Genomic DNA, 11,157 nt, shown 5'->3' on the forward strand with positions numbered 1-11,157 from the left:
TTGTACAATTATGGATGAACTTAGACACAAAAGGTCGAGACAGAGTCCGGAAAGGACGAACTTAAAATTCTACAAGTGGAAGTCTGCTATGACTCAAAATTTTGGCGATGTTTGGTTCATAAAATACTTATGATTCCTCAAAAGTAGTTTTATACCATTGTGGACGAACTTAGGCACGAAAGGTAGAGTAAAAGTCCTAAAAGGACGAACTTTAGATCTCTACAAGTCGAAGTCTACTGTGACTAAAAATTTTGACGTAGTTTTGTTCAAAAGGTATATATGAACCCTGGAAAGTAGTTTTGTACCATTGTGAATGAACTAGGCACGAAAGGTCGAGAAAGAGTCCGAAAAGGACGAACTTTGGATTTCTACAAGTGGAAGTCTGCTATGACTAAAAGTTTGGACGAACTTTGGTTCAAAAGGTACTTATGAACTTTGGAAAGTAGTTTTGTACCATTGTGGACGAACGTAGGCACAAAAGGTCTAGAAAGAGTCCGAAAGAACGAACTTTGGATTTGTACTAGTGCAAGTCTACTATGAGTAAAATTTGGACAAAGTTTGGTTCGAAAGGTACTTATGAAACCTGGAAAGTAGTTTTTTTACCATTATGGACGAACTTAGGTACAAAAGGACGAGAAAGAGTCCGAAAAGAACGAACTTTGTGTCGAAGTCTGCTATGACTAAAAATTTGGATAAAGATGGTTCAAAAGGTACTTATAAACCCTGGAAAGTAGTTTTGTAATATTATGGACGAACATAGGAACAAAAGGTCGAGGAAGAGTCCGAGAAGAACGAACTTTGGATTTCTACAAGTAGAAGTCTACTATGACTATAAATTTAGCCGAAGTTTTATTCAAAAGGTACTTATGAACACTAGAAAGTAGTTTTGTACCTCTTTGGATGAACTTAAGCATGAAAGGTAAGAGTCTAGAAAGAACGAACTTTGGATTTCTGTAAGTGAAAATCTGCTATGACTAAAAGTTTGGACGAACTTTGGTTTAAAAGGTTCTTATGAACTCTGGAAAGTAGTTTTCTACAAGTGGAAGTCTGCTATGACTACAAATTTTGACGAAATTTGGTTCAAAAGGTACTTATGAATCCTAGAAACTAATTTTGCACAATTATGGATGAACTTAGGCATAAAAGGTCGAGAAAGAGTCCGAAAAGGACGATCTTTGGATTTCTACAAATGGAAGTCTACTATGACTAAAAATTTGGACGAAGTTTGGTTCAAAAAGTGATTATGAACCCTGGAAAGTAGTTTTGTACCATTGTGGATGAACTTAGGAACAAAAGATCGAGAAAGAGTCCGAAAAGGACGAACTTTGGATTTCTACAAGTGCAAGCTGCTATGACTAAAAATTTGGACGAAGTTTGGGCCAAAAGCTAGTTATGAAACCTGGAAAGTAGTTTATTACCATTCTAGACGAACTGAGGCACAAAAGATCGAGAATGAGTCCGAAAAGAAAGACCTTTGGATTTCTACAAGTGGAAGTATGCTATGACTAAAAATTTTGACGAAATTTTGTTCAAAAGGTACTTATGAACCCTGGAAAGTTGTTTTGTAGCATTGTGGATGAACTTAGGCACCAAAGGTCAAGAAAGAGTCCGAAAAGGATGAACTTTGAATTTCTACAAGTGGAAGTCTGCTATCACTAAAAATTTGAACGAAGTGTGACTCAAAAGTTACTTATGAACCCTGGAAAGTAGTTTTGTACCATTGTGGACGAAAGGCCGAGAAAGTGTTTGAAAAGGACGAACTTTGGATTTCTACAAGTGGAATTCAGCTATGACTAAAAATTTTGACGAAGTTTGGTTCAAAAGGTAATTATGAACCCTGGAAAGTAGTTTTGTACAATTGTGGACGAACTTAGGCACCAAAGGTCGAGAAAGTGTCCGAAAAGCACGAACTTTGGATTTCTACAAGTGGAAATCTGCTAGGACTAAAAATTTGGAGGAAGTTTAGTTCAAAAGACACATTTGAACCCTGGAAAGTAGTTTTATACCATTATGGATGAACTTAGGATGAAAAGGTTGAGAAGGAGTCCGAAATGGACGAACTTTGGATTTCCACAAGTGGAAGTTCGTTAGGACTAAAAATTTGGACGAAGTTTTGTTATAAAGGTACTTATGGACCCTGGAAAGTAGTTTTATACCATTGTGGACGAACTTAGGCACAAAAGGTCGAGAAAGAGTCCGAAAAGGACGAAATTTGGATTTCTACGAGTGGAAGTCTACTATGACTAAAATTTGGATGAAGTTTGGTTCAAAAGATACTTATGAACCCTAGAAAGACAATTTTGTACCTACGTGGACGAACTTTGGCACAAAGGGTAAAGAAAGAGACTAGAAAGGATGAACGTTGGCACAAAATGTCAAGAAAGTGTCTAAAAGAATGAACTTTTGGAAGAAGTTTGGTTCAAAAGATACTTATGAACTCTGGAGAGGGGTTTTTGTACTGTTGTGGACGAACTTTGACACAAAAGGTTGAGAAAGAGTCCGTAAAGGACGAACTTTGGGTTTCTACGTGTCAAAATGTGCTCTCAGTCCAAATTTGGTCGAAATTTGGTATAAAAGTTACTTATGAACTTTGGACAAAATTTTATTACCTATATTGATGAAATTGGGACCAAAACGTCAAGAAACTGTCCAAAAATAACGAACTTCAGTTTTCTACTTTCCGAAATGTGCTACAAGTGAAAATTTGGTCAAAGTTTTGTTCAAAAGGCACTTATGAACCCAAGAAAGGAATTTGTACCTATGTGGACTAACTTTGGAACAAAAGGTAAAGAAAGTGACTGAAAAGGATGAACTTTAGGTTTCTACTTGTCGAAATGTGCTCCAAGTCAAAATTTGGAAGAATTTAGGTTCAAGAGACACTTATGAACATTGGAAAGTAGTTTTGTACCATTGTGGACGAACTTAGGCACAAAAGCTCGAGAAAGAGTCCGAAAAGGACGGACATTTGATTTTACAAGTGGAAGTCTGTTATGGCTAAAAATTTTGACGAAGTTTGGTTCAAAAGGTACTTATGAACCCTGGAAAGTAGTTTTGTATAATTATGGATGAACTTAGGCACCAAAGGTCGAGACAGAGTCCGAAAAGGACGAACTTTGGAATTCTACAAGTGGAAGTTCGCTATAACTAAAAATTTTGACGATGTTTGGTTCAGAAAATACTTATGAACCCTCAAAAGTAGTTTTGTACCATTGTGCACAAACTGAGGCACGAAAGGTAGAGAAAGAGTCCAAAAAGGACGAACTTTAGATTTCTACAAGTCAAAGTCTGTTGTGACTCAAAATTTGGAAGTAGTTTTGTTCAAAAGGAATATATGAACCCTAGAAAGTAGTTTTGTACCATTGTGGACGAACTTAAGCACAAGAGGTCGAGAAAGAATCCGAAAAGAATGAACTTTGGGTAAACAAGTGGAAGTCTGCTATAACTAAAAATTTTGACGAAGTTTGGTTCAAAAGGTATATTAGAACACTCAAAACTAGTTTTGTACCTTTGTGGATGATGTTAGGCACGAAAGATCGAGAAAGAGTCTGAAAAGGACGAACTTTGGATTTCTACAAGTGGAAGTCTGCTATGACTAATAAGTTTGACGAAGTTTGGTTTGAAAGGTACTTATAGACCGTGGAAAGTAGTTTTGTACCATTGTGGACGAACTTAGGTATAAAAGGTCGAGAAAGAGTCCGAAAAGAACGAACTTTGGGTTTATACAAGTGGAAGTCTGCTATGACTAAAAATTTGGACGAAGTTTTGTTCAAAAGGTACTTATGAACCCTGGAAAGTAGTTTTATACAATTGTGGACAAACATAGGCACAAAATGTCCAGAAAGAGTCCAAAAAGAACGAACTTTGGATTTCTAGAAGTGGAAGTCTGCTATGAATAAAAATTTGGACGAAGTTTTATTCAAAAGGTACTTATGGACCCTGGAAAGTAGTTTTGTACCTTTTTGGATGAACCTGCACAAAAGGTTGAAAAAGTGTCCGAAAAGAACGAACTTTGGATTAATACAAGTGGATGGAAGTCAGCTATGACTAAAAATTTAGACGAAGTTTGGTTCAAAAGGTACTTATAAACCCTAGAAAGTAGTTTTATATCGTTATGGACGAACTTAGGCACGAAAGGTCGAGAAAGGGTCCTAAAAGGACGAACTTTTGATTTCTACAAGTGGAAGTCTGCAATGACTAAAAATTTTGACGAAGTTTACTTCAAAAGGTACTTATGAACCCTCAAAACTAGTTTGTACCATTGCGGACGAATTTAGGCATGAAAGGTAGAGAAAGAGTCCGAAAAGAACAAACTTTGGATTTCTACAAGTAGAAGTCTGCAATGACCAAACAATTGGACAAATTTTGGTTCAAAAGGTACTTATGAACCCTGGAAAGTAGTTTTGTAACATTGTGGACGAACTTAGGGACAAAAGGTCGAGAAAGACTCCGAAACGGATGAACTTTGGATTTCTACAAGTGCAAGTCTGTTATGACTAAAAATTTTGACGAGGTTTGGGCCAAAAGGTAATGAAACCTAGAAAGTAGTTTATTACCATTGTGGATGAACTTAGGCCATAAAAGGTCGAGAATGAGTCCAAAAAGAACGAACTTTGGATTTCTATAAGTGGAAGTGTGCTATGACTAAAAACTTTGGCGAAGTTTTGTCCAAAAGGTACTTATGAACCCTGTAAAGTAGTTTTGTACCATTGTGGACGAACTTAGGCACAAAAGGTCGAGAAGGAGTCCGAAAAGAACGAACTTTGGATATCTACAAGTGGAAGTTGGCTATAACTAAAAAATTTGACGAAGTTTGGATCAAAACATACTTATGAACCCTAGAAATTAGTTTTGTATCATTGTGGACGAACTTAGGAACGAAATGTCGAGAAAGAGTCCGAACAGGACAAACTTTGGATTTCTACAAGTGGAAGTCTGCTATGACTAAAAATTTGGACGAAGATTGGTTCAAAACCTTATGAACCCTGAAAAGTAGTTTTGTACCATTGTTGACGAACTTCGATAATAAAGATTGAGAAAGAGTCCGAAAAAAACGAAATTTGGATTTCTAGAAGTAGACAAAAGTTTAAGAAAGAGTCTAAAAAGGACGAAGTTTGGATTTCAACAACTTGAAGTCTGCTACGACTAAAAATTTGGAGGAAGTTTAGTTCAAAAGTTACTTATGAACTCTGGAAAGTAGTTTTGTGTTATTGTGGACGAACTTAGGCATAAAAGGTCGAGAAAGAGTCCGAAACAGACGAACTGTTGATTTCTACAAGTGTAAGTCTGCTATGACTAAAAATTTGGACGAAGTTTGGTTCAAAGGCTACTTATGAACCCTGGAAAGTACTTTTGTACCATTGGGGAAAATTTAGGTGCAAAAGGTCGAGAAAGAGACCGACAAGGACGAACTTTCGATTTCTACAAGTGAAAGTCTGCTAGGACTAAAAATTTGGACGAAGTTTGGTTCAAAAGGTATTTTTCAATCCTGGAAAGTAGTTTTGTACCATTGTGGACGAACATAGGCACAAAAGGTCAAGAAAGAGTCCAAAAAGAACGAACTTTGGATTTCCACAAGGGGAAGTCTACTATGACTAAAAATTTGGACGAAGTTTGGTTTAAAAGGTACTTTGTACCTTGGAAAGTAGTTTTGTACCATTGTGGACGAACTTAGGCACAAAAGGTCGAGAAAGAGTTTGAAAGGAACGAACAGTAGTTTTGTAGCATTGTGGACGAGCTTAGGTACAAAAGGTCGCGAAAGAGTCCAAAAAGGACGACGTTTGGATTTCTACTAGTGGAAGTCTGCTATGACTAAAAATTTGGACGAAGTTTGGTTCAAAAGATACTTATGAACCTTGAAAAGTAGTTTTTTACCATTGTGGATGAACTTAGGCACAAAAGATCGGGAAAGAGTCCGAAAAGAACAAACTTTGGATTTCTAGAAGTGGAAGTCTGCTATGACTAAAAATTTGGTTGAACTTTGGTTCAAAAGGTACTTATGAACCCTAGAAAGTAGTTTTGTACCATTGTCGACGAAGCACGAAAGGTCGAAAAAGAGTCCGAACAAGACTAACTTTGGATTTCTACAAGTGGAAGTTTGCTATGACTAAAAATTTGGACGAAGGTCTGTTCAAATGTACTTGTAAACCCTTGAAAGTAGTTTTGTATCATTATGGATGAACTTAGGCACAAAAGGTCCATGAAGAGTCGGAAAAGGACGAACTTTGGATTTCTACAAGTGGAAGTCTACTATGACTAAAAATTTGGACGAAATTTGGTTGAAAAGGTAATTATGAACCCTGAAAAGTAGTTTTGTACCATTGTGGACGAACTTAGGCACAAAAGGTCGAGAAAGAGTCCGAAAACGATGAACTTTGGATTTCTACAAGTGGAAGTCTGCTATGACTAAAATTTTGGACGAAGTTTCGTTCACAAGGTACTTATGAACCCTAGAAAGTATTTGTACCATTGTGGACGAACTTAGGCACAAAAGGTCGAGAAAGAGTCCGAAAACAACGAACTTTGGATTTCTAAAATATAGTTTAAAATCAAGAAGAAGATCATTGCAAATAAAAATATATTAAGTTTGTAGGGTTTCTATTCACATAGAAAATAATTATATATTTGTTGGAATTAACATTTGAAAAAAAATATTAAAATTAGAAGGATAATCAAATATGTTTTTTTCAACTAAGAAATCATCATTATGAAATTGTAATCATATCATCCAAGTCAATTAAAAAAACAGATAAAATTATAAAGAAATAATAATAATACTTTACTTTAAATTAAAGTTTAAAATTAAGAGAATAATTAAATTATGAGGATATCTACTAGTGGAAGTTTGTTATGACTAAAAATTTGGATGATGTTTGCTTCAAAAGGTACTTATAAACCCTGGAAAGTAGTTTTGTCCCATTGTGGACTAACTTAGGGAAAAAGGCCGAGAAAGAGTTCGAAAAGGACGAACTTTGGATTTCTAAAAGTGAAAGTCTGCTATGGCTAACATTTGAATGATGTTTGGTTCAAAAGTTACTTACGAACCCTAGAAAGACAATTTTGTACCTACGTGGACGTCTTTGGCACAAAGGGTAAAGAAAGAGATTAGAAAAGATGAACCTTGGCACAAAATGTCAAAAAAGAGTATAAAAAGAATGAACTTTGGGTTTCTACGTATCGAAATGTGTTTCAAGTCCAAATTTGGCAGAAGTTTGGTTCAAAAGATACTTATGAACTCTGGAGAGGGGTTTTTGTTCCTTTGTGGACGAACTTTGAAACAAAAGGTCGAGAAAGAGACCGCAAAGACGAACTTTGGGTTTCTACGTGTCAAAATGTGTACTCAATCCAAATTTTGTTGAAGTTTGGTTAAAAATTATTGATGAACTTGGGACCAAAACGTCAAGAAAGAGTCCAAAAATAACGAACTTCAGTTTTCTATTTTTGGAAACGTAAAGAAAGGTACTTAGGAAACCTGGAAAGTAGTTTGTACCATTGTGGAAGAACGTAAGCACAAAGCTCGAGAAAGAGTCCGAAAAGGATGAACTTTGGATTTCCACAAGAACAAGTCTGTATGACTAAAATTTGGACGAAGTTTGGTTCAAAAACTACTTATGAACCCTGGGAAGTAGTTTCGTACCATTTTGGATGAACTTAGACACAGAAGCTCGAGAAAGAGTCCAAAAAGGACGAACTTTAGATTTCTACAAGTGGAACCCTACTATGACTAAAAATTTTGACGAAATTTGGTTAGAAAGGTACTTATGAACTCTGGAGAGTAGTTTTGAACCATTGTGGACGAACATAGACACAAAAGCTCGAGAAAGAGTCTGAAAAGGACGAACTTTCGATTTTTACAAGTGGAAGTCTGCTATGACTATTTGGACGAAGTTTGGTTCAAAAGGTACTTATGTACCCTGGAATGTAGTTTTGTATCATTGTTGATGAACTTAGACACAAAAGCTCGAGAAAGAGTCCGAAAAGAATGAACTTTGGATTTCTACAAGTGGATGTCTGCTATGAACATTGGAAAGTAGTTTGCTATGAAATTTGGATGAAGTTGTGTTCAAAAGGTACTTATGAACATTGGAAAGTAGTTTTGTACCATTGTGGACGAACGTAGGCACGAAAAGTCCAGATAGAGTTCGAATAGGACGAACTTTGGATTTCTACTAATGGAAGTGTGCTATGACAAAAAAATTGATCGAAGCCTAGTTCAAAAGGTACTTATGAACCCAGGAAATTAGTTTTGTAGCACTGTGGACGAACTTAGACATAAAAGGTCGAGAAATAGTCCGAACAGGACGAACTTTCGATTTCTACAAGTGGAAGTCTGCTATGACTAAAAGTTTTGATGAACAAGTTCAAAAGGTACTTATGAACTCTGGAAAGTAGTTTTGTATCATTGTGGATGAACGTAGGCACAAAAGGTCGAGAAAGAGTCCGAAAAGAACGAACTTTGGAATTCTTCAAGTGGAAGTCTGCTATGACTAAAAGGACGAACTTTGGATTTCCACAAGTACAAGTCTGCTATGACTAAAAATTTGGACGAAGTTTAGGCCAAAAGGTAGTTATGAAACCTTGAAAGTATTTTATTACTATTATGGACGAACTTAATCACAAAAGGTCGAGAATGAGTCCGAAAAAGATGAACTTTGGATTTCTACAAGTGCAAGTCTTATATGTCTAAAAATTTGGACGAAGATTGGGCCAAAATGTAGTTATGAAACATGGAAAGTAGTTTATTACCATTGTGGAAGAACTTAGGCACAAAAGGTCAAGAATGAGCCCGAAAAGAACGAACTTTGGATTTCTACAAGTGGAAGTGTGCTATGACTAAATTTTTTGACGAAGTTTGATTCAAAAGGTACTTATGAACCCTGAAATGTAGTATTGTACCATTGTGGAAGAACTTAGGCACAAAAGATCGAGAAAGAGTCCGAAAAGAACGAACTTATGATTTCTACAAGTGGAAGTCTCCTATGACTAAAAATGTGGACGAAGTTTGGTTCAAAAGGTACTTATCAACCCTGAAAAGTAGTTTTGTACCATTGTGGACGAACTTAGGCACAAAAGGTTGAGAAAGAGTCCGAAAAGAACGAACTTTGGATTTCTACAAGTGGAATTCAGCTATGACTAAAAATTTTGACGAAGTTTGGTTCAAAAAGTACTTATGAACCCTGGATGTTTTACCATTGTGGACGAACTTTGGCACAAAGGGTCGAGAAAGAGTCCGAAAAGAACGAACTTTGGATTTGTACATGTTGAAGTTTGCTATGACTAAAAATTTGGACGAAGTTTGGTTCAAAAGGTACTTTGAACCCTGGAAAGTAGTTTTGTACCATTGTGGACGAACTTAGGCACGAAAGGTAGAGAAAGTGTCCGAAAAGAACAAACTTTGGATTTCTACAAGAGGAAGTCTACTATGACTAAAAATTTGGACGAAGTTTGGTTCAAAATAACTTATCAACCCTAGAATGTAATTTTGTACCTTTGTGGACGACCTAAGGCACAAAAGGTCGAGAAAGAGTCCGAAAATGACGAACTTTGGATTTCTACAAGAGGAAGTCTACTATGACTAAAAATTTGGACGAAGTGTGGTTCAAAAGGTACTTATCAACCCTTGAAAATAGTTTTGTACAATGGTGGATGAACTTAGGCACAAAAGGTTGAGAAAGAGTCCGAAAAGTATGAAATTGACTAATAATTTTGACGAAGTTTTGTTCAAAAGGTACTTATGAACCTTGGAAAGTAGTTTTATACCATTGTGGACGAACTTTGGCACAAAAGGTCGAGAAAGAGATCGAAAAGAACGAACTTTGGATTTCTAAAAGTGAGAGTTTGCTAGGACAAAAAATTTGGATGAAGTTTGGTTCAAAAGATACTTATGAATCCTGGAAAGTACTTTTGTACCATTGTGGAGGAACTTAGGCACAAAAGTTCAAAAAAGAGTTTGAAAAGGACGAACTTTGTAATTCTAAAAGTGGAAGTGTTCTTTGACTATCAATGCTGAAAGTGGTTTTGTATCATTGTTGAAGAACTTAGGCACAAAAGATGAAAAGAGTACAACTAGAACGAACTTTGGATTTCTACAAGTGGAAGTCTGCTACGACTAAAAATTTGGACGAAGTTTGGTTCAAAAGGTACTTTTGAACCCTAGAAAGTAGTTCTGTACCATTGTTGATGAACTTAGGCACAAAAGGTCGAGAAACAGTCCGAAAAAAACGAACTTATGATTTCTACAAATGGAAGTCTCCTATGACTAAAAATGTGGACGAAGTTTGGTTCAGAAGGTACTTATCAACCCTGGAAAGTAGTTTTGAACCATTGTGGACGAACTTAGGTACAAAAGGTCGAGAAAGAGTCTGAAAAGAACGAACTTTTTATTTCCACAAGGGGAAGCCTACTATGACTAAAGATTTGGATGAAGTTTGGTTCTAAAGGTACTTATGAACCTTGGAAAGTAGTTTTGTACCATTGTGGACGAACTTAGGCACAAAAGGTCGAGAAAGAGTTCGAAATGAACGAACTTTGGATTTCCACAAGGGGAAGTCTGCTATGACTAAAAATATGGACGAAGTTTGGTTCTAAAGGAATTGGTGAATCCTGGAAAGTAGTTTTGTACCATTGGGGACGAATTTAGACACAAAAGGTCGAGAAAGAGTCCGAAAAGAACGAACTTTGGATTTCTATAAGTGGTAGTTTGCAACGACTAAAAATTTTGACGAAGTTTGGTTCAAAAAGTACTTATAAACCCTAGAAAGTAGTTTTGTACCATTGTGGATGAACTTAGGAACAAAAGCTCGAGAAAGGGTCCGAAAAGAACGAACTTTAGATTTATACAAGGGAAGTCTGCTATGATTAAAAATTTGGACCAGGTTTTGTTCAAAGGGTACTTATGAACCCTAGAAAGAAAATTTTGTACCTTTGTGGACAAACATGGACATATAAGGATGAAAAGGAGTCTGAAAGGAACGAACTTTGAATTTCTACAAGTGGAAGTCTGCTATGAATAAAAATTTTGACCAAGTTTGGTTCATAATGTACTTATGAACAATAAAAAAGTACTTTTGTACCATTGTGGACGAACTTAGACACAAAGGGTCGAAAAGAGGTCGAAAAGTACGAACTTTGGATTTCTACAAGTAGAAGTCTGCTATGATT

Source organism: Benincasa hispida, chromosome 9 (assembly GCF_027475165.1).
Source record: "Benincasa hispida cultivar pf3 chromosome 9, pf3_genome.v1.1, whole genome shotgun sequence".
NCBI classification, from domain to species: Eukaryota; Viridiplantae; Streptophyta; class Magnoliopsida; order Cucurbitales; family Cucurbitaceae; genus Benincasa; species Benincasa hispida.